This window comes from Mustela lutreola, chromosome 2 (assembly GCF_030435805.1).
Source record: "Mustela lutreola isolate mMusLut2 chromosome 2, mMusLut2.pri, whole genome shotgun sequence".
Classification (NCBI taxonomy): Eukaryota; Metazoa; Chordata; class Mammalia; order Carnivora; family Mustelidae; genus Mustela; species Mustela lutreola.
In genome coordinates, this window is record NC_081291.1 from 222980975 (window position 1) to 223007764 (window position 26790).

Sequence of the window (26790 nt, forward strand, 5' to 3'; positions counted from 1 at the left end):
CGGACCCACGGTGCTGTCTCCCCGGCCCCCCACCGACCGCGTCCCCCACCCCCTCCCCGCGTCAGTCCCGCCCCCTGACCTGTCTGGCTGGTCCCGCAACCCACGTGGCCCAGCGGCTCCGGTCCCCGCCCCGGATTCACGCGCGTCCGTTCCGCGACCTCTGCCAGGGCCCCTTCTCCACCGGCACCCCCACGTGTCCCCACCTCCCCCGGCCAGGACCCCGTTGTCCCGGGCACCCCCCACGTGCCCCCATCCCCCACGTGTCCCCCGAGTGCCCCCCGCGTGTCCCCCCGGAGCCCCGCGCCCCCCCGCGCGCCCCCCCGCGTGTCCCCGCGTGTCCCCCCCGCGTGTCCCCCCCTCCCCGCGCGCCGGCGGAACTGTGGGATCGCCGCGCACAGGAAGTGGCGGGGCGGCGCGGCCGAGGGCGGAGGGCGGCGGGCCGGGCGGGGCGGGATGGGGGCCGGGGGCGGCGGGCGCCGCACTCGCTGAGGCCCGACGCAGGGCCGGGCGCGCCCAGGGCCGGAGCGCAGCGGCCGGAGTGGCCGCGGAGGCGACGCCGAGGCCGCGCGCGCGACGAGCAGGTGGCGGCGGCTGCAGGTGAGCGGCGCGGCCCCCGCCGAGGTCGGGCCCCCCTCCTGCCGCCCGAGGTCGCTTCCCCCCTCCCCCGCCCCCCGCCGCCCGAGGTCGCTCCTCCGCCCGAGGTCGGCCCCCACCCGAGGCCGGCCCGGGCCCCGCTGGCCTCGCGCCGCAGTGGGCCGGCTGCGCTCCGCCCGGCGCGGGGCCTGCGGGAGGACCCGGGTGGGGGGCGCTGGGGGTGGTCCGCGGGCCCGGGTCCTCCCGCACCCCCCAGCCTCCCCGGTGCCCGGTCCGGGCCGAGGCCCAGGACACCTCCCCGTCCGCCCGCGCAGCTCAGGCCGCTGCAGCCTCCAGGGGAGGGGTCCTGGGGTGCGGGGAGGAGGGGGCGCCGCCGGGGGAGGGGGCGCCCCTGGAGGGGCCGGGGCCGGGGCCGAGGGAGGGCACGACCCTCCCGCCGCGGACTCTGCTGTGGGGGCCCCCTCTGCTCCCCTCACTACCCCCCACCCCGCGGACGCGACGGGCCCCCTGCCTGGCCTGGGGGCGCCGGGGACCCCGCGCTTCGCCCCTGACCGCTCAGGCCGCATCCCAGGCTTAGTTTCACTTTTTGCCGGTCCGAGGGAGCGGGGGCTGCCGGTGGGGCGCGTGGGGGGCGGCGGGCGCCGAGTTTTCGGATTTGACTTTGGCGTTTGGACCAAGGCCGACTGTGAATTTCCACCGCTCTTGGAGGGATGGGGTCAGTCGGTGATCGCAGCGCTCTCCGCGGCCGAGCCCCCCTCGCCCCCGCGGCCCAGCGCAGGACCCCGGAAAGGAGGGTTATTATTAGCACTCGGAGCTGCCTTGAAAAATTGGGCAGGGTTTTTTTTTTTTTTTTTAACTTTGAGAAGTTCAGTGCAGTAGGGAAAATGCTATTAGAAATGGCTTCCTGGGCATTTTTTTTTTTAAAGCACAATATTAACAGTCTTGTCTAAGGGAACACTTGAGCAGGTAGGTTCCTTTTTGTAGGAAATATGATCTTAACAGAAGGAGAAATGAGGACTGCTGGCCTTCGGAGAGTCTGGGATGCGAAGCAGCCGCCCCCCGAAGAAGTGACAGTCATCCCAGGCAGCCCAAGTCCACCGCTGCTGGGCTGGTGCTCCTGGTGCCCGTGTGGGGGCCACACCCAAAGGTCCCTTTCCCGCATGCTCCCGGTTGCCCCCCTGCAGGCCCAGACTCCTTTAGGGGTTACTGGTCCACGTTTCCCTGTTGCAAAGCTTCATAGGGGTTCTCAGTGAGGTTCTGAACATTTGCTAATTTGATCACTTCCTGTTGCCCCTCCCCCCACTCGAGCATCATGACAACATGCCCCCCAGTCAAGGTTTTACAATCAGATTGTTACGGCTCACTTCTGTATCCACTTCTGTCACCCGGAGGGATCTCCATGATTACATTGTTTGAAAGGGAGGCTATGTGGGGTTGACAGTCAGGATTTCGGAAGGACCTCTTCTTGGCCCTGGAAGGTAGCCGCCTTGGTGCCCTGTGCATGCATAGTGGCCATGTTCGGCCAGAGTTTGCTGTTCATGCTGCCCGCGGCGGGGGGTGGCAGCTGGGAAATCTCTACCAAGAGGTTTGTGACTTTGCAATAAACTGAGGCATGTGCCAGAGCAGGGGGAGAGACAGGGCTGTACGATGGTCAGGGAAGGCACAGGAAGGATCCTTCAGCCGGCGCCCTCGGGCCTGGGCTGGCCCGCATGGTGGGCTCAGCGCCTGCATGAGCGGCCCCCCCACCCCCCGCCCAAACACAGGTCTGTGGGGCCAGCGCCCAGGAAACAGACAAAGCAGGTGTTGTGTTTTGAAAGGTAGAAAGTGTGCATCCACCAAGGTGATCTGGTGTGTCCGTTTTTACTCCTGCTTCCCATGTTAACTGAGTTCACCCTGATGCGTAGCCATGGCCTGTGTTCTCTCTGATCACGCTGCAAGCTTGGGAAAGAGCGCCCTGGGAGAACAGAGGTCTGGCTGCCTGCTGTAGGTTAGGTCACAGAGCGGTGGGCCAGATTCCGGCTGAGAACCGGAGGCTCCCATCTTCTGAGACCCCATCATGTGCTCAAAGTCCGGACGTTTTCATCTGGGGTCAGATCAGAGGGAGGAGGGAGATACTGCAATCCTCGTAAACAGGGAAAATAAAACACAGAAGTTGTGTTGAGAAGAGCCAGATTTATTGTTTTTGTTTTGTTTTTCTTTCTTTCTTTTCTTTTCTTTTTTTTTTGTGGTGCTGGGGAGGGGTCTGGTTAACTTGTCTGGTTAACTTGAATTGCACACCTTCTGTTGACTTCCAGCCTGACTTTACTCGGGAGACGGGCGAGGGCATGCTTAAGGGGTAGCCCAGGAGCCCCTCACCCGGTAGTGGCGGCCCCCTGTCCCCATCAGAGTCTGGCAAAAGCTGTAGCGTCCACCGCCAGGCCTCTCCTCTCTCTCCAGCCTTGTCAGAACTGAGAGTTTAGTGGTAGAAGTTGTGGCTGATTAATATTTATAGAGCAAAGAACCTGAGTGGCTACATCTGTCTGTTTCCTTTTAAATGACTTGTAGAAGGTAAGAACTTCAGTTGCTCTGTCTTACTGAGAAATTGCTGTTACAGTAAGGTTGGGCTGAACTTTGTAAAGCAATTTCTCAGAAATTTCATGGGTTTTACTTTGGTAACCCAAGAATGTCTGAGGCTCTAAGTGAGTTGTTTTGAGTTGTAAAGCAAAAATGTCTGTGACTTTATCTGTCCTTCCTAAAAACTGCTTCAGAATGATCTTAACGTTAATCGCCGGTTACTGCCAACATGTGAGGGGTTTGTCCTTGGCCAGCCTTCCTTTTAGTTATCAGGATTTGCTCTGTTTGGATTATCTTTGTGGAGCAAAGTCTGAGGTGGTCATCTTGGGAGGGCATCTGTGTGACCGTTGGGGAGGTGGCGGGAGGGGTTGGGGGAGGCCGGCCCCCGTTCCTCTGCAGGATGGACGCTGTGGTCTGATCGCTGTCCCTTCCCGAGCGTAGCTGGAGGGGTCGCAGGTAGAGTATGTCCTGGTTGCTGGTGTGGGCAGATGGATGTGTGACAGGCGGCATTCTTCTGTAGGACTCAGCACCGAGGCTGGGCGCATGGTGGGAGCAGTGTGCCAGTGGCCAAGAGGCCTGTCCCCAGGCGACTCGGGGAGGCCATGCATTATTAATGTGGACCTTCTCAATTCCTTTCTGAAAGTGGGTGGGGGGTGAGATCAGTAATAGCGAACCATGGTAATGAATCCTGCCGCGACCAGTCATAAAAAGCCGCATGCTGCAAGGAAGTACCTTCAGCCGGACGTGGTGCTCGGCGGCGACTTGGGTGCCCGGGTGGCGGGCGCCTGCTGGGTCTGCTCAGCTCTGGAGCCTTTTCCTTCCTCACGTTGTTGGCTGACCTGAAGACTTTATAATCGTACGCGGTCTTTAAAAGTGTCACCTGCCTGCTCACTGAGGCTTTGCAGATGGTCCTGTGACAGCAGCTACAATGATGGCCACTCTGTGAGGGGTTTCACGAGCAGATCAGGTTGTTTGCTTCTGGGAAAAGCCCTGTGAGGACCGTGGCCTCGCCCCGTTACACAGATGGAGACACTGAGCGGGGGAAGGGCTTGCTGAGGCCGCTCAACTGGCTTCTGGAACCCAGAGCACTTTGACGCTCAGAAAACTCAGTGTGTGAAAAATGTACATTTCTGAAACTAAGTGGTTGGCGTCATGTAAGTAGTCATTTAAAACCGTTCTTACTTCTGGGAGGCTGCCCTCAGTGGACCGGGGACCAGAAATCCCCATCTGAGAGGGTGGGAACAGATACATGCTAGATATGCTGTTGCACAGGGAAGGTCAGGTCATGCAAATCTGTGCGAGCTCCGCTGCCTTGTGCGCTTGGTGGGAGCGAGATGAAGGCTGTGCTGGGTCGCGTGGGGAGCGCACCGGTGTTGGTCCAGCGTCCCATGGACTGGTTTCGACTGGAGACCACTGTCCAAGTCTGACAAGAGCTGTTGAATGAACGTGCCTTTTCCTAGAAGAGACGTCACCCCCATGTTCGTGAGGTCCGTCAGCTGGTCTACCTGGCGAAGCCGTTTTTGCCAAAATGAGCCAGAAGGCCGTTCTTACGTGGGGAGTGCATTGGTTTGGGAGATGTAGAAAGCAGGTGCCAAGAAGAGAGGTGCAGGAGGTCGGCTGGGAGCGAGGCTATGGGGACTGAGGGGCACTGGGGGGCGCTGGGGCCCTGGGGCCAGCATGCTGCTCTGATGCGGGGAGAGGGGACCAGATGGCGGAGGCCTGGCAAGGGAGGACCTCTCCTGCCGCTCTGAGAAAGTCTCGCCGGGGTCCTCCAGCCGGGACTCACCCCACCCGGGAGCCCAGGGTCCCTCAGGCCCAGCCCCCCATGGAGGGCCCATTGCTGCCGTCTGGCAGGTGCTCCCTCCAGGGGGTCCGAGAGTCCGGGTCCCATGACTGCCTCTCAGGCAGTGTTTGGTGACTTCCACAGAAGTGGACGGACGCGGTGAGCAATCCTCCAGTGTTGACAATGCCTGGCGCAGACGTGTTTGTTTTTGTTTTAGAAAAAGCCGCGTGGCTACCGCGGGTCTCCTCTGCCGGCCCGGCGGTGAGCTGGGACCCGGCAACGCAGCGTCTGGGGCTAGGAAAGAACCAGGGCCTTCCGATGGTTGTGGAGGTCCGAGCACACGTACATTGGCACACGTTAGTCACTATTTTCAGGTGTGAGTCAAGGGGCTGTTATAACCCAGGTCGAAGGAAACGTGTTCGAAAACGTAGTGACAGCCTGGGCGAGTGTGGCGTTTTCCTGGGGCTCTGACAGCTGTGTGCCCCTCACTGCTTTTCCTTATAGTGCGGGAGTTCTTGGGTACAAACATTTCTTTTTTGGTAAATAAAATTCATAAAGTTGTGAATACAGAGTCTGTCAGGCCAGGCAGCAAGGAGAGCCGGGGGAAAGGCGGGTGTGAGACAGAGGGGCCGGGCCAGGAGTGACGGCCGAGGCCTCTTTTCTTGGGCGTGCTCGCTGGACCCCCAGCGCTGACCCCTCACCCCCAGCGCTGACCCCCAGCACTGAGCACTCACCCCTGGCCATTGACCCCCCCAGGCAGCATGACCCCCAGCCGACACGGTCAGGGAGATGCCGGACTAGCGGAAGCAGATTTTTGCTCTGCTAGGACAAGGCAGGAATCTGGGGTTTTATATGCAGTTATTTATTTCTAACAAAGTGCACGCCGGATAAAAAATGTTGCCGCCCGAATTCAGCTCACAGGCCGCAATTCTTATTACATCTGGTCTAAGACATTGGTTTAATTTTTGACATAAAGTAACTGAGCTCATGAATCGAGGACAAAATGCACGAGAAGCAAAAGCGCCGGGTGACGGAAATGCAAGGCTTCACGTGCCGGTGAAAACCCCAGATATCGTCCATCTCAGGCGCGGCTGCTGGAAACAGGGTGGGGGTTCTCTGACGGCCCACGGATGGGAGAGGACGGCACCCAGAGTCCGTGTCCAGGAAACACGGAGCTCCGAGCGTCTACACCGCGTGTGGGGGGCCCTCCTCAAGTCTGTGCGGAGACGGTCGGCGAAAGATGTTTACAGAATGTGCCCCGAGGCCAGATGGCACTCTTGACCCCGACCCGTGTCCCCCGACCCCCCTCCAGCTACAGTGCAGCCACCAGGAGGCGAGGCTCTGGCACCGGAGCCCTCCCCGCGGCCCTGGTGCGCAACCACCAGCCGCGGGACGGGGACCCTCCTGCTCTCGAGCCCTTGATGCTGTCCTGAGCTCTGGCAGACGGACGGATGCACCATGTCCTGTCTGGTCGTGACCTTGTTTGCATTCCCTGCTAGATGCCGCTGAGCTCCTCCCTGCGCAGACCCCCCGCGTTCCCCTCTGAGGTCCTTCCCTGCAGACCTTACCTGTGCCTTACCTGGGGTCCTGCACCTCCTGTTTTCTCGTGGGCTCACGTGCCTCGGGCTTCTCCCTTACCTTCCCCACCCTGCGGCACTCCTGCGAGCTCCCGCACTCTCTTGTGGAAGCCTGAGGTGTGCCCTCCACCCGGAGGAGCTGACTCTGTGGGCGAGAAGCGGGGAGCGCAGTGCTCTTCTGTCCCCCCGGGAGCCCCGCTTGTCCACACCGTCCTCAGCGCGGCCCTCCTTCCCGGCCCACCTGGCGGCACTGCGGCCGCCTGTCCGGGCGCCTTCTGTCGGGTCCTCCGTCCTCTGGTCGCTGCGTCTGCTCGGCCGCCCCGCGGGGCCCCGGGAGCAGCTGGCCATCCCTGCGGCTCGTGGCTCTGGGTTAGGGCTTAAAGCCGGCCTCTGAGGCCTGTGGGAAGCTGCCCGGATTTCGATGGGAAGGGCACGGTCCCTGGAGAGGAGCCGGGACGACTTTCCCGCGTCAGAGGCTGGTCTTCCTGCTGGGGCTCTGGCCTGCGGCTCTGTCACTGCAGGCCACCCCTGGCCTCCCGGCCGGCTCCCCCATGGCCCTCAGCCTGCCTTAACGACTAATGTTGCTTTTCTAAGTGATGTTTTTAAGCTTTATTTTTTACTGAAAATTTATTTTTTAACTCCTTCTCAACGTTGAGGAGAAATGTATTTGGTTTTGGGTATCGCTGTGGTCACTGGGCTCCTTACCAGTCTCCAGTTCCTGTCATTTATTTGTAGACGTTTAGGATTTTACTTCTTTTTAATTAATTAATTAATTTGACAGAGATCACCAGTAGGCAGAGAGGCAGGCAGAGAGAGGGGGAAGCAGGCTCCCCGCTGAGCAGAGAGTCCAACGTGGGGCCCGATCCCAGGACCCTGGGATCATGACCTGAACCGAAGGCAGAGGCTTAACCCACTGAGCCACCCAGGCGCCCCAGTTGTCTTTTTTCTAAGACTATTTTGCTGAAAATGTTTTACGAAGCCCTCTTTTCCGCATGTGTCGATCACGCACGGTTTTTCCATTTGTCTGTTAACTCGGTGACGTGCGCGGGTCCTTCCCTGCCTCCCTGGTGGTATCCCAGCGTGGCCGGGCTCTGTTATTTCTTGCTAAGTTACTGCGTTGGGTCGGTTTGTGCTGATTCGTGGGGGATTGTCTGCTCCTGTGTCCGAGGTGGCTTTGGCTCATAATCGGCCTTGATCACACCCTGTCCCCGCGAGCTCTGGCGTCTGGACGATGCCCGACTCCTGATGTGAGTCGGGTGGTGTGGCCTCTCTCCGTGCTGCGTGGTGGAGCTTCCGTGAGACCGAGATCGTGTGTGTTTTATGTCGCTTCTGGTCCCGTCAGGGCGTCTGTGTGGACCCGTGGTGACGTCCTGGTTCTGTGTCTTCACGAGCCCCGGATCCGTCAGTTTCCAATCCCGTCTGAACGTGGTTTGTTTCATTCATGTTCTCCGCTTCTTGGTGCAAAGGTCCTGGTATTTTCTGGGTTTTCAGATCTCTATGGGACGTGAAGTTCCCTTTCATTTTTAAAGCTACTTTCGCTTTTCTGTTTTCTTGTCTGCTCGTAGCCCAGGTTTCTCTCTGGTCCTGTCCTGCGGTTGGTGAGGAGCCCAGGTCTGGCGGCTCTGCTCCCCGGTGCTGTGCCTTCCTGTCTGACGCGCTCCTTGGGGATCATCCAGTGTCTCTTTCCAGGTTACTGAGTTGTCTCGTTATTACTTTTCACAATTCTTTATTCCTTCTCCGAGCATAGCTTCTTGATTTCTGTCCTCAGACTTCAGGCTCCCCCCGTCCCTGCTCTGCTGTGCCGCGTGCCGTGTGTTTGGGCTGCGGTCCTGTCCCCGCACAGTCTGAGCACTTTCCAGGGTCCTGGTTCTCCTGTGACCTGGGAATGACACCCACGAGTGAAGCAGAAGGGCTTTCGCTTGTGCGCGCGGCAATTTCAGGTCACCTTTGTGTTACTGACCTTGGCTCTGGCTGCTGTGGGCAGAGGCCGCGGTGTGTGTGGTGCTGAGTGCCTGGCCGTTTCTGACACTTGGATGGTGTCGCGTCGCCGTGCCCTGGCTGACGCAGTGGCCGCCCCGGGGAGCTGGCCGTCCCGCCCGCCGGCTCCCGTGCCCGTGTCCGGTTCTCCCCAGCCGCTCCACGCTCCCTCCCTCCAGCCCCTGCCATCCACCCCGCAGGGGCTTTCTTCTCACTCATCCTGCTTCCTGGACATAAAGGGTTGTGTCCTTCCAGAATTTGGGAGAAATTCCAGCTGTTGGTTCGTCGAGTGCTGCTCGGCGACCCCCCAGCCTCCAGCCCCTTCCGAGCTGCTTCTCTCTGTCATTTTGTGCTGCCTCCTGGGTGGTTTCTTCAGGCCCCAGCTCTGCCTTTGTCCCCGCCTCGTCTGCTGCGGCACCAGCTCCTGGAACTTGTCATTCTCTTCGGGGCATCTGGGTGATTTGGTCGGTCAGGCACCCGACTCCTGGTTTCGGCTCAGGTTGTGATCTCGGGGTCGTGAGATGGAGCCCCCCGTCTGGCTCTGTGCCGGGTGCGGAGTCTGTGGGGATCGTCTTTCTCCCTCCGCCCTCCCCTGCCTCCCCCCACTAATGTGACGTGTGCACACGCTCTCTCTCGCTCCAATAAGTAAATCTTTAAAAAAGAACATTCTCTGGTTCCTTCCAAATCTGCCGCTTTCTCGCTCAGTATCTGTTGCTTGCGTGGACTTCAGTGTTCTCTGTTACTGCCGAACACTCCGCACACGGCCACGAACAGCACCAACCAACAGTAGCGATGACACCGAAGTCTGCGTTTCCGGAGGGTTGAGTCCCACCGCTTCTCTGCCGTCTCGTGTGCACATTTGGATAGTTCTGGGGGGCTGCGTCTGTGGGTTCCTGCAAATCTCCCTGGAGAGGCTCGGCTGCTGCCCGGAGCCCCGGAGTGGGACTGATCTGGGGGCACTGTGTGAGGTCAATTTTTCTTTCTTTTCAAAGACTTATTTATTTATTCGAGAGAGAGGGAGAGGGAGTGCGCCTCTGGGGGGGCAGCAGGCAGAGAATCAGAACCAGAGCTGGGGGGTCAGGCAGGCTCCCTGGGGAGCCTGACAGTGGGTTTGAGCTCAGGACCCTGAGACCCTGACCTGAGCCCAAACCAGGAGCCGGACACTCAACCGACGGAGGCCCCCAGGCACTCCGGGTTTATTTTCTGGACTCAAACAGGGACTTCTAAAGGTGTCACTGACCAAGGGGAAGGTTTGCCAACAGTGGGACGGGAGAGAACGTGGCAGACGTCGGTGCGCCTGACGACAGAGACCACCCGGGAAGACCCTGTGCTCTCCGCAGTCTAAGCCGAGACGACCCCTGCCCCCCCAGCTCACCCTTGTCAAGCGCTGTGACGCGTTTCAGACGCAGCTGCAAAATGTGACAGAATTTGTCCTCGCTGACCCGGCTTTGTGCCGTCCACGCGGCTGAGGTGATCTCTGCTGTCCGAGAGCCAGCAGAGTCCCCGGTGGACGCCTATGGTCCGGGGGGGCGGGGGGCTGTCGGCCGGCTGAGGGCTGCCGTCTGCACGTGGGACGTGGTGCCCATGGGGACAGCTGGCGTTTTAAGACAGACGACGCCGACGTCCACGGGTGGGACGGATCGCTCGTGTGGGTTTGGGGACTGGATTCAAGACGAGAGGAAAGCCCGTTTGGCACCTAGAACGGGGTTATTTCCAGGCTCCTCTGAGGCTGTCTTCGCGCTGTGTGGAGACCCCCCCGCTGGGCTCTGGTTCTCAGCCCCGCACTTTCCACACACGTGGGGGGCTTAGCGGGCCCGTCCCTGCCCGTTCCGCACACACAGCCCTCCCTCCGTCCCCCAGGCCCTGCCGGGATCCACTTTCCTCTGTGTACCTCGCCTGCCCCCAGCCACTCACTGGGGAACCCCTGCTGCCAACCCCCTCCAGGCAGGCCGCTGGGGTCACTGCGGTGGATTCACTCCCGTAGCCCGAGGCCGTCCCTTCTGTGCTCTGCTCCTGTCCTCGCAGTGGCTCCCAACCCTGCGTCTGAGTCAGGACACGCACACACATGCTTCTAACACACAGTCACTCCCTGCACTCGGTCTCTGTGGCCCCGTCTTTAGCTCACCCTGGGCCGCTGACCTGGGCCATTTGCCCTGGTCGCTGGTGAAGACGGTGAGGGCAGGCCTTGACCCCATGGGCTGTGCCGTGGGCACGTGCCGCCGAGCGCTTCGGGAAGACATGTGCCTGCGTCGCACCACACGTGTGTCGGAGAAGCAGCGTCACCCGGGGCGTCGTGCCGTAGTCGTGGCTGGGCTGCCCCTGGACCGGAGCACGTGGAAGGTGCCTCGTCAGGAAGGGAGAGCGAAAGTAGAACCTAGAAGCCAGGCCTGAGCTCCACACGGGCGCGTTCCAGCCAGGCGGGGTCACCAGCACCCCAGCGTGTCTGTCCCCCGGCGCTGGCTTCTCCCTGCTTTGCCCTCCGTGGAGTAGGGGATGAGGGTGGCTTCTGTCCGTGGCTGGGGACTGTGGTGGCTGTACCACGGAGTGTCTCGCCCGGGCCTGGCAGGTCTCTGGAGCACGGCAGAGCTGTTCCGCCAGCCCGCACCAAAACGGGATGTCTGCATGTCACCCCAGAGCAGGGCGACGTGACCGTGCCAACTTTGGATTTTCCCTGCTGCTGAATCATTTTATGGCTCAGCACATCCCAGAGCAGCGTCTCTTCCCCCGGAAAGCTAGTGGCCGGACTGTAGTAGCCTGGCCTGCGTGCGGACGAGCTCCCTTGGGGCAGCTGCATGGCTGCTGGGAGGGGACAGGTAGGGCACCTGTGCCTCTGCTGCTGCCTCTCGGGTGTGAGCGGGCGCTCTGTGTGGGGCCGTGTGGACCCCAAGCCTCTGGACACGGCCTCTCTCGCTGTGTGCGTGGTTCCCTTTTGTTACAAGTTTGCTTGTTGTGGGTGTGTGGGGGTCACACCTATGCTGTGGCCTTTTGAAGATGAACCTCGAAATACGCAGTCATGCAGCGGGCAGGACAGTTCACGGAGCCCTGGGGCTTTGATTCCCGCCCGTACCTGCACCCGGGAACGGGGGCAGCGGGCCATGGGAGCAAGAGGCACCAGGCCTCCCTCATGTGCAGACACGGGGAGCGGGCGGCGGCCACCCACCCATGTTGGGTGTGACCTGTGGGACACTGGAAAGGCTGTTTCCGGGGCTGGTGTGGTCTGTCACGTAGGTCAGCCTGTGAGTGCGGTGGTCTGTCACGTAGGTCAGCCGGTGAGTGCGATGGTCTGTCACGTAGGTCAGCCTGTGAGTGCGGTGGTCTGTCACGTAGGTCAGCCTGTGAGTGCGGTGGTCTGTCACGTAGGTCAGCCTGTGAGTGCGGTGGTCTGTCACGTAGGTCAGCCTGTGAGTGCGGTGGTCTGTCACGTAGGTCAGCCTGTGAGTGCGGTGGTCTGTCACGTAGGTCAGCCGGTGAGTGCGGTGGTCTGTCACGTAGGTCAGCCTGTGAGTGCGGTGGTCTGTCACGTAGGTCAGCCGGTGAGTGCGGTGGTCTGTCACGTAGGTCAGCCTGTGAGTGCGGTGGTCTGTCACGTAGGTCAGCCTGTGAGTGCGGTGGTCTGTCACGTAGGTCAGCTGGTCCCTGGAGCTGTGTGTCCGAGTGGCTCAAGTGACAGCAGTGTTTGGTCACAGTTCTGGAGGCTGAAGTCCAAAACCAAGACGTTTGTGGGGTCTTCCTCTGGGGGCCGGGAGGGAGGTTGTGTCCCGGCGTCTGTCCTTGTGTGGCTGGCATCCGTCTTCCCCATTTCTGTCCACGTGGTGCCCTTCCCACAAGTGTGTCTCTGTGTCCTGAGATCAGGGCCCACCCTGGTGACCTCATCTTCACAAGCGACTCTGCTCTGACCCTGTGTCCGGAGGTGGATCCTTCTGAGGCCCTGGGGGGCAGGCCCTCCGCGTGTGAATCCAGGGAGGACGCGATTCCACCCGTAAGCGCGAGCTGTCTTTATTTGCCAGGAGCTCTTGTAAAGCCCTGATTACTGCCGGGATTTGGGTGGATTAGGAGGGAACCGTTCGGCCGTGTACAGCGAGGCGCGTTCTGGGCGAGACCTGACGTGCGGGGCGCACGCTGCTGGGGCGGGCGGTGCGTGGCCCCAGCCTCTGAGCTCATGCGGGAGCGCAATCCTGGACAGCGCGTGTCCCTCCTCCCTCAGCGCCGGTGTCCGTGCTGGTGGGCGCCGAGGACCCTCTGGGGTCGGACAGGCTACGGCCGAGCCTGGTGTCCACGTGGGATCCGGCCTAGGTTCACCTCCTTGCGCCCCACCTCCCACGGAAGTCACCGAATGCCGCATCCCTGGGGACACGCTCCCTCGGCAGTGGCACCTCGCAGGGTCCAGGCCGTGGCCAGCGGCGGGACGCCCAGCCTAAACAGGAACAGTTTTAGGAAAAGAAGGAACTTGAAAAGGGACCGATGACGATTACTCGTCCTTTATTCTTTGTTGTTTATTAGGCCTTTGTTTCCAGTAAGAGATCGGTTTTCTCTTCCCCAAGTTTTATAGAAGAACAAAGGAGACCTGAAGTGTTTAACGATTTTATCTAATTCCGTAACTTGTGATTATATTGTATTTCCCAGAATGAGTTGGCTTTTTTTTTTTTAAATTAGGAAAAGATTAGGAAAAGAAAACACATAAAACATTGAACCTCCTGAGCCTACACACCAGTCGAGGAAAGAACCTATCACAGACAGTTGAAGCGAGAGAACTAGTGAAACTAAAAGCTTCTAAAAACCATGTACGTGGAAAAGGGAAGTGGGCGGAAGACAGTCCCAAGAGTGCGTCATATCTGACCTCGTGCTGCCTGAGACAGTGCCTGAGGCCACGTCCCCTGGGGGCCACATCCCACGGGGGCCACGTCCCACGGGAGCCACGTCCCACGGGGGGGTCACATCCCACGGGGTCACGCTGGAGACGGCCCACTCTGATTTCGATGTGTTCTCACTGTGAAAGGTGCATCCACTCGAAGACTGAGTACAAAAAAAAGGGATGTGAAATGTCTCCGTCATGTTCTTTTATGTTGATCAGAGGTTGAAATAACACTATTTGGGACTAATTGGGTTAAATAAACTATGACTACATGATTTTTGTCTGTTTCTTGTGACTTTTTTAATGTGGCCGCGGGAGAATGTGACCCTGAAGGGCCTTGCCTCTGTGGCGCACGTCCTGTTCCCGCTAGACGGCGCTGGTCCTGGTTCCCGGGAGCTTCACAGGGCGGGGGTGGGGAGCCCCTCGTCTCCGAGACCCGCAGTCCCAGAGCGAGGGGGGCGAGCCTCGTGTGTGTCCGCCCGCCGGACCCCATGTGTCCTCGTGCAAGCCTGTTCGTGGGCACTGCTCGCAGCGGGTCTGGCCGATACCAATGGCCCGGCGGGTTCGCTCCTCTTAGTGAAGTGTCCTGTAGCGGCTCCCGCACCGTGTGGACGGGGACCGTGGAGTGAGTCCACACCCAGAATTTTAAAGGCTGTGTCTGTCTTCCACTGTGGAAATGCTGGGGCGCGTCTACACTACGAGGGGGCCGTGCTTGCCTGTGGCAGGTGTGCCTGAGAGAGGCCGGCCCGGGAGCCCCACGCCTCCCCGGGGTTGCGCTGGGTTGACAAGGCAGTCGGCGTCTTCCCGGGAGCATCTCGTGGGCGGCTACGCTCCTGGAATGTTCTGTGTGGGCACCTCCTTCGCGGAGGGCCAGCCGGTTTCTCCGGCCACAGGTGTGCGGTGCTCCAAGCTCCACAGGTGTGCGGAGCTCCAAGGTGCTCGGGCTGGGCTGCGGGAAGCTGCCCCCAGCTCCTCCTGTCACCTCCGGCCTTGGGGCCTTGGGGACGGCAGGCCGGCCGCCAAGCTGCCTCCTAGGCCTGGGCCCTGGACACAGGCTCTCCCTTGTCGCACAGACCGTGTGTCTCTGTGCCACGGGAGCAGACACCGAGTGGCCGTGGGGCCAGCCAGGGGCTGATGCTGGCCCCGGGAGCCACACCCGCACCAAGGCCCCAGAGGCATAAAGATCCAGCCGCCCCGCTGTGGTGGGGTCTGCGGGGAGAAGCCCTGATTTGCACTGGGCTGGGCAGCCCTGACACAAAGGAGGGCGTATCTTCTTCCCTCCTGGCTGGTGGCTCTGCCTCCTGCAGATGCTGGGACCCTGGAGTCCTGGGCGTCCCTGGGCAGAAGGCCCCAGGACAGCACGGCCAGCAGGCCGCAAGGTGATGGCCGGAGGTCCCTGGGACCCCGCCAGCCTGGTTCTGGAGTCTCTGCAAGCCACCTGCAGGAGGGCCAGCTGGGTCCTGGGGACTTCCCCCCAGCAGCCTTTAGCTCTGTTTCCTAGAAGAGGCACCTCTGACCCATTGGTCACCACTGTCCCCAGGCATCTGTGACCCTGATCAGAGCCTTCATGAACCTCCCCACATAGTCTCCAGGGCTGGGGACCAGGCCCCAGGTGCAGCTGGTGACCCCCCCCCGTCCCTCGTCCCCCTCCCCCACCCTGTCCTTTCCCTCTCTCTGTCATGGGAACGTTTGAGGGCAGGCGATGTGGGGAGTGGCCTTCGTTAGCAATGAGGCTTCCAGCTGGAGAACACACCACGGGGCGGGGCCCCGGCCCCTCCGGCCGTGGCTGCGTTCTCACTGCCCCTCTGGGAGAAGCACCTGCGCTTCCCGGTCTAAGTGAGCCTGTGTGGCCACGTGACCTGTGTGGTCACTGCCCCCGGCTGAGGTCCCACCTGGACCGTGTCACCGTCTCTTTTGTTCCCGCATCTGCCGTCCCCTCCCCTGTCCCCCTCACCACCCAGGACACCAGAGTCTGGCACGGGGGTGCCAGCGTCCCCCGTGTGTAGCCTCCGGGCAGGAGCAGAGGCCCCCAACTGCCGGGCACCTGCAGAGTCACGAACATCCTGCCCCGTGTCTCTCCCACGCTCGCGGGCTGCTGTCTGGGGCCACTGGTTTGGATGGAGACGTGTCGTCCACTTCCGCAGCCGCCGCCTGGCCGCCGCGCGCAGAGGTGACCGTCCTGCCTGTGGCTGTTTGGGTTTCTGCGTCTCCTTAAGCTTCTCGCCAATTACTCTTCCCAGGACTTTGTCCTTCCGGCTTCGTTGAAAGTCTGTTCCCCTATAGCTGCTCCTCAAGCCCCCCGGGTCTCAGAAACCCCGCAGCACTGGGCTCTTGCCCCAGCATTATTCGTGCGTCTCTGTCTCGGTCTTGTCCCTCTTGTCAAAACTCTGTCAATTTCATCGATCCTCTCAAAGAGCCAACTTCCCGGCTTTCCGTACAGTTTTTAGTTCATTCATTTCTGCTTTTTAAATTATTTCCTTTTTCCTGTGCTTTTTGTTTCTCTAACTTCGTGAGTCGTATTCTGTCTCATTTGTTTTCAACCTCTTAGAATTTCCTGCCGCACTTAGGTGTCACCCTTCCCTGATGATCGAAGATCTGGACCGTTTAAGCCTTTATAAGTTGTGACAGGAAACCCTTTGTTACTGTTCCACTCCGTGGGTTTTTAGATACGTAATTTTTTTCACCATTGATAACTGTTTTGCATTTCTAAATATATGGAGATTTTCCAAACATCTTTTTGTTGCCTTTTTAAAATTATTATTATTTTGGGGCTCCTGGGGGCTCAGTGGGTTAAGCCTCTGCCTTCGGCTCAGGTCATGTCTCAGGGTCCTGGGATCGAGCCCCGCATCGGGCTCTCTGCTCAGCAGGGAGCCTGCTTCCTGCTCTCTCTCTGCCTGCCTCTCTGCCTACTTGTGATCTCTGTCAAATAAGTAAAATCTTTAAAAAATAAATGAAATTATTATTATTTTTAGCTTCAGGGAACTGTGGTCAAAGATTATGGTCTGACTGGTGCTTGTCTTTGGAAATCTGTTGAGACTTGCTTTATGGCCCAGCATCTGGTTCAGTTTTGGAAATGTCCTCTGTGTCCTTGAAAAGATGACATTCTGCCGTTGGTGGAGGCATGTTCTGTATACTGTATAGATGCATAAAGTTTATGCATCCCGGCATTCAAACCTATGTCAGGTTGGCAAACCAAAGCCCAGCGGCCAAATCTGGCTTGACACCTGCTCCTTGCCTCCTCCTCCTTCTTCTTCTTTAGGATTTTATCTATTGAAGAGAGAGAGAGCAGGAGCAGCGGGGCGGGGCAGAAGGAGAAGGAGAAGCAGGGTTTGTGCTGAGCAGGAGCCTGACGCAGGGCTCAATCCCAGGACCTTGGGATCATGACCTGAGCCGAAGGCGGGCATTTAACCAACTGAGCCACCCAGGCGCCCGGCACCTGTTTCTATAAATAAAGTTTTATGGGATCCCAGAGTCACTCATTGGTTTCCGGGTCGTTCGTGGCTGCTTTGCAGGAGGACAGAGTTGAGCGGTTGTGGTAGAGACTTGGTGTTTCTGGTCTGGCCCTTCCCCGAACACGCGTATGAGTCCGCGTCCTTGTGGGTTTCTTGCTTAGATGTCCCCGCTCTGTCGGAGAACAGGTTCCGTCGCCTCCGCGCATTCGCCTTATCCTTGCGCTGACACCCTCTCGCTTTGTGCGCTCGGGGCTGTGTCATTAGCGAGACGGTTTCTGAATGGTTTATCTCCCTCGTGGCTGGAGCGTCGGCCGCGAGGGCGAAGGCGCGGCCTTTCCCGCTGTGACGCTCTGGGCTTTACGCTGCTCAAATCACACACGGAACCAGCGACCGCGGCTCAGCACGTGCCTCGCGCTCCTCCTGCTTTTAACCTTTCTGTCTCTTCGTGTCATAGATGTGCCTCGGAAGTAGCATATGATTAAAGTTCTTTTAAATTGAAGTTTGGCATTTGTTTTTTCAAAGTCTGACGATGAATCAAAAATCATTTTTTAACTGGAGCCTTTATCTAGGCTCCTTTAAATGTGATTACTGATGCACAGAGCTTCAGTCTGTCACCTCGCATTTTTTAAAAAAGACTATTTATTTGACAGACAGTGATCACAAGCAGGCAGAGAGAGAGGGAAGCAGGCTCCCCGCTGAGCAGAGAGCCCGATGCGGGACTCGATCCCAGGACCCTGAGACCATGATCCGAGCCGAAGGCAGAGGCTTAGCCCACTGAGCCCCCCGGCCCCCGTGACCTTGCATTTTGCTCACTGTTTTATCTGTGCTGTGTCTCCCCCACCCTTCTCCCTCCTGCTTTTTTTTTTTTTTTTAAGATATTTACTGATCTTTTTATTTTTATGCCCTCTAGCAGTTTGGAAGTTATAGACTCTGCTTTTGATGGTTTTCCCGGAAATTAGAACATCCGTAGCTGTCCGTTATCCAACGTTATGCCGTTCTTTACTCTGGGGGCTGATCCAGGGACTCGGCTCTTGCCCCTTCCCGACCCACGTGTTGTGTGTTTAGTGATTTTTTAACCTCACCAGACACTCTGCTGTGTTACTTCTTGGTTCAGGTTTGTAGACATATTTGCCACTTTCTTGGCTTTTTATTCCGTTTTGCGCCTCCGGTTTTCCACATAAGAACACTTCTGCTCGAAGCAGGTGTGTGTTAGCGACTCCTTCCGTCTGATGCTTCCTGCTTCTGTGTCCCCGAAAGGCTTCCCTGCTCCTCTGGGGGCTTCTCGGGTCGTGAGGGGCCTTCTTGCACCGTGGGGGTCTGAGCACCGGCCTTTGCCATCCTCTGTACGCTAAGAAGCCATTGCCAGGCTCCCTCTTCTTGAAGGTAATCTGTCTTTTCTGGGGCTGCTTTTAAGATCAAAACGAAAAACGTTTGTGCTCCACAGGACGCCATCAAGAAAGCAAAGAGACGACCCACGGACGAGGAGAAAATATTTTCAAATCACATGCCCGCCTCTGACGAGTCCGGGACTGGGCTCTTGGCTCTGTGAACGCTGGGAAGGGGTGAGGAGGAGGGGGGGGTCCCCCTGCCCCTGCAGCGAGGCCCCGCCAGTGCCCCAGGACACGCCTTCCCCTGCGCTGCGGCTCCTGCGCCCCCCACGCGGAGCAGCGCCCCATCTGCCCCACGTCCCGGAGCTTCAGCCGCTGGTCTGGAGACTTCTCAGACACCTCCTGGCCTCCGAGCGTCTGCCTCAGCCCCAGGGCGGTGTCCGGAGGAAGGTGACCTTGGGTGGTGAGCTACTCGGGACAGGACGTCAGGGATGCCCTGACCTCACTGAATCAAGCGGGAAGCGATCGTGGACTGAGGAGAAGGGCCTGGAGTGGGTCCAGCTGTTTTCAGCGCTCGGCGCGTCTTCGGGCCCGGGCTTCTCTTTAGGCTCATTGGCCGCAGGCTCGCGGTTCGCCGTTCCCGCGAGCAGCGCGCAATCCCAGTGTTCCTTCTGAAATAGCGGACGGGCTGCTACTGAGATGCTTCCACTGAGAGCGCAACAGCTGAGACCGGAGAGAGAGGTAAATGCTTTTGTTCCTTCCGAGGGCTGGCTGTAGTGAGCTGCGTGGTGGTCGGGCCGGCCTGGTGACGGAAGCCCTGCTTTAGGCTGACGTACAGCTCCATGCGGCTCCGATGGGATACACTGTTCAAGTCCACCAGAGTCCTGCACTTGGGATCAGTGGGAAATTGAATTAAAAATACAAGGTTTCAAAAAAAAAAGATTACAAGGTTTCATCCCTGACTTGTAGCCAAGACCGGGAGACAGGGACTGGGTTTCAGATCCTGCCTGAAACAGCAGGAAAGCCAACAGGTTGTGCAAGGCTGTAGGTGTCAGAGGCTGTACAGCTGGGCACGGGGCAGTTGTCCCTGCGAGGGGGGCCCCTGGCCTCCGGAACTCTTGCCCACAGTGTCCAGCTGAGCCCAGGGGCGGGAGCCCAGGACCAGCTGGAGACAATTTGGCGTCAAAGGGTTTCCACCGAGGCTAGAGTTTGTGGGGAAACAGTGGAGTTGAGGGGATTGTGTGGGGACAGAGCTCTAGAGAGGACCTCCGGGGTCCAGGGGGTCTTCCTGATGGTTGGGTGAGTGCTGGTCCGTGCGTGTGTGTGCAGGTACCACCAAGATGAGGGCAGAAGGCGCCGGAGTAAGTAGGTTCTTGTGGTTGACCCAGGGAATGAAGTCTGTGTTCTCACCAGACACGTGGGAAGGCCTCACAGTCCAAAGGGTGTGGGGTAGAGCCCTGCAAACTCACTGCCTTCGCCCGGACGCAGCCGGCTCAGGACCCAGCAGACAAAGCTGATGGCGAGCCTTGAAGCGCCCAACTGATTCTGAGTGATTGAACTGCATCCCCGAGAAGAGCCTCACCAGGACGTGCGCAGCAAAAACGGGCTCTGACAACAGCAAGTCTGAGACGTCTGGAGCCGATCAAAAATCACTTGCCGTGCAAGGGGGACAATGTAACCCTGGAGAGGAGAGAGATCAGCAATGAGACAGAGATCCGGGGGCCGCACGTGTCCAGACAGAGGGGTCAGCGGGTGAGGGTGTTGAAATGTCAGTTACAGAAACACGCCATGTGTCGGTGACGCGGGAAAACCGTGAACAAGGAGAAAGCAGAAGGTTTGGGAAAGACCCACCGAGTCTTCCAGAAAACGCACTGGACGGGCTTCAGACTAGGTCAGGCTTGATAGAGACAAGATCGGCATTTGTGAAGAGAGAACCCTAGAAGCTTTCTCCAGCGAAACCCGGAAAACAGCAGGGATGGAAAAGAGGAACAGAGTGGGGAGGGGGGCCATCGGGGGTGGAAGCGCATGTGAAGTCGAATTTAGAGAAGAGGTGTGTGTGGTGGGAGATATTTGAAGAAAATAGTAGTTAGAATTCTCTGCATCTGAAGAAAGCTCATTTCTAGGAAGATTAGCAAACTCCAGGCAGAAGAAACGGGAAGAAAACCACACAAGGGCACATCGTAATCAACTTTCTGGAAATTTTAACAGTAGAAAAATCCTAGAAAAGCCAGAAGCAAAACCCTACAATGCACAGAGGAACGAAGACAAAACGAGAACTCACTTCCCATCAGAAGCCGCGCGATCCCAAAGATGGAGCCTCCTCCAAATCCTGAGCAGAGGAAGTCTTGGAGCTATAGTCCTACAGACAACAGAATATCGATCCGAAGTGGAGACAAAAGAAAGACCTTTTGGAGTTTAAAAGCTGCAAGAATGTCTCTCCAGAGGACTCTCCCTGGGACTGTGAAGGGCCTTCTTCAGCGAGGAGCCAGAAATCTGGATCTGAAGGACCGGAGCGGAGAAGTGCAGACAAGTAGAAAAGCCATGTGTCCCCTCGTGTTAAAAAAACAAACAGATGATTTACCGTTTGAAGATAATAATGACATTTGTAGAGTTCGCAATGTCAGTGGAAGCAAAAAGGTCTGCAACAATGTAGCACAAAGTCCAAGAGGAACAAAATGGAAACTGTTATAAAGTTCTTCAAATGAATGTGAAGTGTTAAAATACTATGGCAAGGTCGGCAGTGATGTAGTGAGTGTTTGCTCTAAACCCTGGGACAGCCCCTACAAAACAGCGGGGAAGGCTGGTAGCAAGCTGTAGTAAAGATCAAATTGAGTTGTTTAAAAAACCACGAGTCCAGAAGAAGACAGTAAAAAAAAAAAAAAAAAAAAAAAAAAAAAAAAAAAAAAAAATGAAGCCAAGAAATTTGGACAAATAGATGATGGATTTAAACCCAACCATACTGACAGTCTCATCAAATGCGAATGGCCTGAAAACTCCAAAAAAGGGACATTTTGCCAGAGGTTTTCAGATCAAAAAGATTCAATGAAAGTGCTATTTGCATTAAGTATAAAACACAGTTTATATTTTTTTAAACGTTATTTACTTATTTGAGAGATTGCGCAAGCATAGGCACAAGTGGGTTGGGAAGGGCAGAGGGAGAGGGAGAAGCAGATGGCCCGCTGAGCAGGGAGCCCAGCACAGGACTCAGATCACCACCTGAGCCAAAACCAAGAGTTGCGTGCTTAACCGGCTGAGCCACCCAGGCGTCCCTAAAGATGTGGTTTGAAGGAAAGCGTTGGAAAGGCATGTATTGCACAAATACTGGTCTAAAGATGGTTGAGTCGCATATGTTAGATTTCAGGATCAGAAGTATTTCCAGGAATAAGAATGAGACGTTATCCTGGTAAAGGCAGGAGTTTCAAGAAAGCATATCCTGTTGAATCGGTCTGCACTTAATAACAAAGCCTCAAAATACAAGTGGCACAAAATGATCTACTGAAAGGAGACATACAGATCTGTTACTGTTGGAGACTTCAGCACTCCTGTCCCAATAACTGATAGGACAAGCAGACGTAACATCAGTGAAGATGTAGAAGACTTGAACCATGCTGCTCCCCTGCTTGTGTTGCTTGTGTCTGTAGACCAGCACCCCAGCTTGCGGCAACATTGGAACTCACGTGCAGAATGTCCTCGAGACAGACCATGTTCTGGACGATAGAACAGGTCTCAGCAATATCTGGAAAAATCCCGAAATATTTGGGAACAAAATAAGCATAGTTATTCCCAGTTCAAAGAGGAGATCACGAAGGAAACAGGCACTGTTTTGAACTTAGTGAAAGTTGACACATCCTGTATCAGGATTTGTGGGGTGCAGGTAAAACTGTGCTCAGAGGGAGATTTATAGCATTAAATATATTAGAACATAAAACAGTCCTCAAGTCCATGATTTAAGCTTCCACCTTAAGAAAAAGCAAATACAGGAAAGAGATAGCAAAGAGCTGAAATCCGTGAAATAGAAAACAGTAGGAGAGAAACCCCAAAGTTGGTTCTTTGAAGCGATCATTAAATTTGATAAACTCCTAGTTAGACTGATCAGAAAAGAGAGAGAAGAAAATTAACAAAATCGGAAATGAGAGATGAGAAATCACTATGTATCTCATAGGTGTTAAAATGATGGCAAGGAAATATTCTGAAAAGCTTTGTGTGGGGAAATTTTGGAACAGGGATGAAATGGGCAAATCCCTGGAAAGATGCAAATCACTAAAACGCACTCAGGTCAAGTAGATAACCCAAGTAACCTTGTATCTATTGAAAAATTGAATTTATATATAAAAGTCTGTCAACAGAGAAAACACTTGGTCCAGAGGACTTCATTGAATTCTATTAGACACTGAAGGAAGAAATAATATTAATGCTGCACAAGGTCCCCCAGTCATTGGAAGAGGGTGAGTACTTCTCAGCCCACTCTATGAGGCCGGCATTGCCCTGGTATGTAATGCAAACACTGCAGACCAGTATCCGTCAGGAACAGAATGAGTTGGAACATCTTAACAAGTTAAATCCAACAACATGTGAGATGGGCACTGCATCGTGACCAAGGGTGAGTTTCCCCAGGAATGCAAGGTTGGTTTAACATTTAAAATGAATTCCTGTAGGGCGCCTGGGTGGCTCAGTGGGTTAAGCCGCTGCCTTCGGCTCAGGTCATGATCTCAGAGTCCTGGGATCGAGTCCCGCATCGGGCTCTCTGCTCAGCAGGGAGCCTGCTTCCTCCTCTCTCTCTGCCTGCCTCTCCATCTACTTGTGATTTCTCTCTGTCAAATAAATAAATAAAATCTAAAAAAAAAAAATGAATTCCTGTAATTCGCTGTATTAACAGACTAAAAAGAAAACCATGTAACTATCCTAATAAGGAAAAAAAAAGCCTTTGACAAACTTTAATACTCATTTATGCTAAGAAACCCCACAAGCTCTCAGCAGTCTAACAAGTGGGCATCGACGTCTGAGGGAGGGCATCTGCGCAAACCTGCAGCTCATACTGCACATAATGGTGGGAGACGAGGGTTTTCCTTCTCATATTGGGAGAAAGGCAGGGGTGTCTCTCTCACCACTTCTGCTCAACATTATGCTAGAAAAGTATGGCAAGAAAAACAGATAAAGGATGTACAAAATCGAAAAGAAGTAAAGTTGTCTTTATTCACAGGCGGCATGATGGCTTATGTGGAAAATCCTTTAAAAATCTATTTAAAAAGCTACTAGAATAGGTGCATTTAGTGAATTTACAGGGTACAAGTTCAGTCTCTCAAAATTAATATTATTTCTGTATACTAGCATCGAACAACTCAAACTGTAATAAAACACCATTTAAAAGGCTTCAAAAATATGAAATTCTTAGGGATAGATATAAGCAAAAAATGTGCTGAGAAATTAAAGACTAAACAAGAAGACCCATCGTCTGTTACTGGCCAGGAGGCCAACATTATTGAGAAGTTAATTCTACCAAAATTGCCCTGTAGATTCAGTGCAATCACAATTAAAATCCTGGTGAGGGTTTTTGTAGAAATTTTCAAGCCCTATTCTATATTTTTAAAAGATTTTTATTTATTTATTTGACAGACAGAGATCACAAGTAGGCAGAGAGAGAGAGAGAGGAAGGGAAGCAGGCTCCCTGCTGAGTGGAGAGCCCGATGCGGGGCTTGATCCCAGGACCCTGAAACCATGACTTGAGCCGAAGGCAGAGGCTTAACCCACTGAGCCACCCGGGCGTCCCTCCAAGCCTATTCTAAAAGTCAGACACAAATCCAGTGACCTAGAAGGGCCAGAATGATTTTGAAGAGACAAAAGACGACCCATTTTGAGACTTAACTCCCCTGCTTGAGCGTTACAGACATTGTGGAACTGACTGAACCGTACACCTGAAGATCAGCGGGACAGAGAAGACTCCAGGAGCAAACCCACAGCTTCCTAGTCTGCTGATTTCCAATGAAAGTGCCAACGTGACCCAATGGGGGCAGAGCCAGGACTCTGGGACCCCCAAATGTAGAAACAAGTCTGCGCCCACTTTCATCCCATTTGGACAAATGAACTCAAAGTGGATCACAGGCCTGAGTGTGAAGCTGTAAGGTCTGCAGGAGAAGTACGGTCTCCGCGCAGCGTGGAATGTTGTTCAGCCTTGGGAATGCCACTCTGACCACACTACGGTGCGGGAGAGCCTTGATGATGTCATGCTCGGTGACGGGAACCGGACACGGGAGGACGAAGCCTGCGTCCGTGCACGGACACGCCGTCCCCGGAGTGCTGAGAGCCCCAGGGACACGGTGGGGCGGCTGGGGAGGAGGCATCCGCGTTTCCTGAGGACAGAGTTCCTGTCTGGGGAGGTGGAAGGAGCCCTGCACGTGGACGGTGGGGACCGTGGCGCAGCGGTGTGGACGTACCGAGCACCACTGACTTGGACACTTAGACATGGGGAAGATGTGAAATTTGTGTAGGTTTTGAAATGGTTTAAAACCAATGGAAATAAGAGCCATGATTAGCCCGTAAGCCTGTGCTTTTCGCTTTGTGTGTCCTGGGCCAGTGTGGGGCCAGAGAGGGGCTGCGCCCGTGGGGTCGGCAGTGGCGCCGCGAGTGGGACTCCGCGTGTGGGGGAGCCGGAGGCTGGAGGCTCTTCTGCTCCACTCCACGGCGGTGGCCACCTTCGGCTGTCCCCGTATCTGCAAGGGACGGGGAAATTGCTTTGGTCTTTCCTGGCTTGTGACCTCCAGGTCTCTGTGGGTTTGCTCATTCCCGAGCTGACTCTTGGGCCTCCATCCCAGGCAGCGCGGAGGGAGGTCCGGCCCTCGAGAGGCCCCGAATAGGCTGCATTCCCGGTTGGGCCTGAGTCCATGCCGTGTGCTTGCGTGGCCCTCGGCCGCTCTGGGTTTGCTCCGTTCCGTGCGGCGCCAACGGCAGGTGCTCTGGCCGGCGGGGGGTTTCCCGTCCTGCGTAAGGAGTCGTGTTTGTACCTCTCACTTGTAGACCTTCACCCTAGAGACCGTGAGGACAATTGTCCCGCTGGCTCTGCTGCCCCGGGCCTCGGTGAGTCAGGAGACGGAGGTGTGGGTGTGTGTGTGTATGTGTGTGCACGTGGGTATGTGTGTGCATGTGTGTGTGCGAGGGTGCGGTGACCCCGTTCCCCACAGTAGCACTGGAGTGGGTCCACCCAGGCTCTGGAGCGGGCTCTGGCTGGCAGACGTGGGCGCCCACCTGCGAGCACACACCTGCCGGTCCGGCCTCGGCGGCGCGGGGGGAACTGTGGGGGGCCCAGGCAGGCCTCACTGCATCGTCGGCTGATTTTCTCGAGGAGGCATATACCTTCAAGGTTTCCTGTGACAAGTCTCTGTTGGTCCCAAATCCAGTGATGTTGGGGACCTGGTAACGGCTTTCCCCCTCTGTTCCTTCCTGGGAGGGCTGCACGGAGTGAGAAATGGGGCCACGCTGAGAGCAGGGCCCGGCCCAGGACCTTGCATCGGGGTGTAGGAGCCGCTGTCCCTCGCAGAGCCAGACCCGGACTTCGGTAGCAGACCTGAGAGGCCAGGAGGCTGTTTGTCCAGAGACGGGGGTGGTCGTGCGTCTTCGGCGTCCAGCGGTGGGCGGGCGACCTGGAGGCCAGGGGGCATGTTTGCTGGGAGGGGAGCCCGTGTTGGCCTGGGCCGGTCTGCTCCTGTGGGCCTCCCCCCGGGATAAGCAGCCCCAGTGATAAGCAGCAGCGCTGGTGGAGAGCGCCCGGTCTGGTGGCGCTGGTTGGTCTGGGTCTGAGGACAGCATCAGGGCGGCCCCCGTGACCCGAGCCTCTGTCCCATCCTTCACGTCCCAACTCCCAGCTCGGGGGACCTTCCTCTCGGGCTCCCTCCTGTGCCCTCAGTCCTTCCTGGGCTCCTCGCTCCTTCCTGGGCTCCGCGAGTGACCAGTTCCCTTCCTGTCAGTCGAGCTGTGAGCACAGGGCCTCCGCTGCCTTTGCGAGAACCTTCCACAGAGACGGGCCCGGACATTGCGGGCGGGGAGTTGAAGCCTCAGTGGTAATGACGGCAAACAGTGTGCTGGCGGCCGCCGTTTGGTAAAAACAGCCTTTAGGGTTTGAGCGGGGTTGATGGAGCCCGGGCCGGCCTCATACTTTCCACGCTGGCAGTCGTGGCTCTTACAAAATACAGATGCTACAGCGCACGCTGACCAGGCCTCACCTCAGGTGTTGAACTCAAGTCACTTTGTCGACGGTCTCCGTAGAGTGTTATATCCCCCGATGGTCCCCTCTCGGCTCAGCGCCACTCTAGACGGGGCGCTCCGCTAACTGCTGCTCTGAGCAGCTCGTCCCCTGCGCTCCGCATCGACAACAGGTCATCTGCCTTTCGTGACTCCCCACCACCGATTTGCTGACAGAGCTGTGGGCTGACTGCGAATGTGTCGCGAGCTCCTGGTGTCCACAGAAAGAAACCAAACCACACCGCGACCTCCTGAGCCGCTCCCGGTGCCTTCCCTCGGGTTACGGTCTGGCCGCGGGGTCCTTCCTCAGGCCGGGAGCTGCTCTCCCTCCTCGGGGCTCCGGCCAGTGGTGCGGGACCCCCGCGGGCAGCCTTTCGGTCCGGGAAACACGGTGCCTCGCGCACGGCAGGCGTGTGTCCCTGATGATGGCTTGTTGCTGGGG

General features: G+C 56.9%; 1 protein-coding gene across 2 annotated transcripts in view; it reads left to right on the forward strand.

The window, feature by feature from the left end:
- The first annotated feature begins 462 nt into the window (after positions 1-462).
- The window catches only part of AGPAT3 (1-acylglycerol-3-phosphate O-acyltransferase 3), a 79449-nt gene continuing 53121 nt past the window's right edge, over positions 463-26790 (forward strand). For both annotated transcript variants that reach the window (XM_059164874.1, XM_059164877.1), the window contains exon 1: positions 463-597. The gene's annotated coding sequence lies outside the window, so the exon portion shown is untranslated. The remainder of the gene's footprint in view (positions 598-26790) is intronic.